General features: G+C 44.8%; 1 pseudogene; it reads right to left on the bottom strand.

The window, feature by feature from the left end:
• Nucleotides 1-1,367: 1,367 nt before the first annotated feature.
• On the bottom strand, nt 1,368-2,593 carry LOC127422150 (olfactory receptor 4N5-like; annotated as a pseudogene).
• Nucleotides 2,594-2,806: the final 213 nt, after the last annotated feature.

Raw genomic sequence — 2,806 nt, 5'->3', positions numbered from 1 at the left:
CATGGCTCCACCTTCCACGGTTTTGCCCCTTGAGCCTCTCACGGCTCTGCCTTCCACGGCTTTGCCCCTCGAGCCACTCACAGCTCCACCTTCCACAGCTTTGCCCCTTGAGCCTCTCACGGCTCCACCTTCCACGGCTTTGCCCCTCAAGCCTTCCACGGCTCCACCTTCCACAGCTCTGTCCCCAGAGTCTTCCACAGCGCCACCTTCCTTGGCTCCGCCTTCCACAGCTCTGCCACCAGAGTCTTCCATGGCTCCACCCCCAGAGTCCTCCATGGCTCCACCTTTCACAGCTCTGCCCCCAGAGTCCTCCACGGCTCCACCTTTCACGGCTCCACCCCCAGAGTCTTCCATGGCTCTGCCTTTCATGGCTCCACCCCCAGAGTCTTCCATGGCTCCTCAGCTCCGCCTTCCACAGCTCTGCCCTCAGACTCTTCCACGGCTCTGCCCTCAGACTCTTCCTCTGCCCTGCCCACTTCCCCAGAGTCTCCTCCTCCAGCGGTTCCACCTCTTGACACAGTCCTTGCCCTGTGGCTGCCTCCCAGGCCTCCTGGCCCAGTCCTTGCCCTGTGGCCACCTCCCAGGCCTCCTGGCCCAGTCCTTGCCCTGTGGCCACCTCCCAGACCTCCTGGCCCAGTCCTTGCCCTGTGGCCACCTCCCGGGACTCCTGACCCAGTTCTTGCCCTGTGGCCTCCTCCCAGGCCTCCTGACCCAGTCCTTGCCCTGTTGACACCTCTCAAGCCTCCAGACCAAGTTCCTGCCCTGTGGCTGCCTCACAGGCCTCCTGACCAGTCCTTGCCCTGTGGCTCCCTCCCAGGCCTCCAGACCCAGTTCCTGCCCTGTGGCTGCCTCCCAGGCCTCCTGATCCATTCCCAGCCCTGAAGCCGCCCCCCAGGCCCCCGGATCCTTTCCCAGCCCTAAAACCGACCCCTAGGCCTCCTGTTCATCCTCCTCAAATCCTTCATCTTCTGAGTCATCTTACCCTCCTCATCTGTCGTTGGGTACCTGGAGTCACCCTTTAAAGGGTGGGTGGGGGGGGGTTAATGTCACAGTTTGTCTCCCTCATTTTCTTCATTTTCTTCAAAGACTCTTATTTTGGGGTTTTCCACTGGACTGCATTTCCCATAGTTCACTGCCCTAATCACTTCCATCTGTTCCTTATTACTCTCACCTGTATTCCATTCCCTCATTTAGTTCTGTGTATAAATACCCTCTAGTTTTCTTCATCATTTGTCAGTTCTTGAAGTGTTTCGTTGAGTTAATGAAGTGTTACGTTGTGCTTTGTTTTTTGATGTTAAGAGTTAGTGTTTGTTTCCACTCCAGCGAATGTTCTACTCCAACGATAATAATTAAAGGATTGAATGAATCTACTCCTGCATTTCCTAGACACCCAACGTTACAATGCTCTTAAAAATATTTACAGGAGTAAGAAGTGTGACAACTAGAGCTGAAATCAGAACCATTCTGGATTTATTTCAGTGATAGTATACAAAACCTAAAATCCAGAATTTGCAGCAATTGTTGTGCAACATATTTAACCAATGATCAACTTCTTTTTTTATTGTATTTTTTTTTCACACTGACACTCACAGGGAGGAAAAAAGGCCTAAAGTAACAGGTATACTGTACATGTTTACAAAAATTATTTTATGTTTTTAATAACCTCATGACAAAGTTACAAATAAATTAAGTACACCAAAGGCTGATCAAATAAAATATTATCTGATGAAACTACAAATCATTTATTTGAAATAGATTTTCTCATATTTACTGAGCATGCAATATATATATATATATATATGTATTATTTTTTAATTATTTTTTTTTTATTTATTACATGTTTTGTTTTTGCCAACAGATATATTCTTGCGTTGACCAACTTTGTGTTTTCTCAAAACCGAAAAGAATGCTATTCTAATATCTTTAGTTTTCATTCCATATATAATTGGACTGATAACTGGAAGGACTGTGTAAGTTATCATACCACAGACCTTCTTTGTATTGGGAGAGACTTTGTGAAGTCGATATGACAGTATTATAGTTGTTCCTACTATTTCAAAAAGAATAAATGTAACAGTCTGGGCCATACATGTAGTTACAGCCTTTTTGAATCAGCATGTGAATGCTTCATGCACATGATAAGAATGTGTGTATAAGAGTACAGCTGGATAGAGACACTGATTATCTGCATAAATGCTGTAATAGTAAGAGCATACATTTTTTTTTCACAGTGAAATCCCCTCCACATGAAAGCAAAAGCAAAGATGGGTTATCACAATACATGTTGACGATATAAGACTTACATTTCTTTGTTCTGGCCTGTAGGGAAAATAACACAATTATCAAAGCGATGTCAAGGCCCCATGCCAATGCTCAGATTCCAAATAATCTCCAAGGAGTCATGATAGAATTATATATGAGCGGGTGACATATTGTCATGTATCGGTCTACGGACATGGCTGCCAGTAGAAAAAGTATTGCACCTCCATACAAATGTAAAAAAAAGGGCCTGAAGAACACATGTAGGGTAATACACATTGTTTGTTTGTGTCACAGTATCTACAAGCCGTATATCTACACAGCAGTGGCACATTCTCAGGGCCAGCAAAGCCTTCTCTGCTGGCCTAACATGCCAAATAAATAAATATTTTTCATCCTTTCATTCTCATTCACCTTTTTGCCTATGTATTTTCAATCGCTTTCTACTCTTAATTAATCTACAAACAAATAGAGAAAAACGAAAAGTTTATCCAGTCAGAATTTATTCCTTGATGCTTACAAGCAAAGCGTGACAGCTGTTTCACAA

This window comes from Myxocyprinus asiaticus, chromosome 31 (assembly GCF_019703515.2).
Source record: "Myxocyprinus asiaticus isolate MX2 ecotype Aquarium Trade chromosome 31, UBuf_Myxa_2, whole genome shotgun sequence".
Lineage (NCBI taxonomy): Eukaryota > Metazoa > Chordata > Actinopteri > Cypriniformes > Catostomidae > Myxocyprinus > Myxocyprinus asiaticus.
This window is presented reverse-complemented; position numbering and strand designations above follow the sequence as displayed.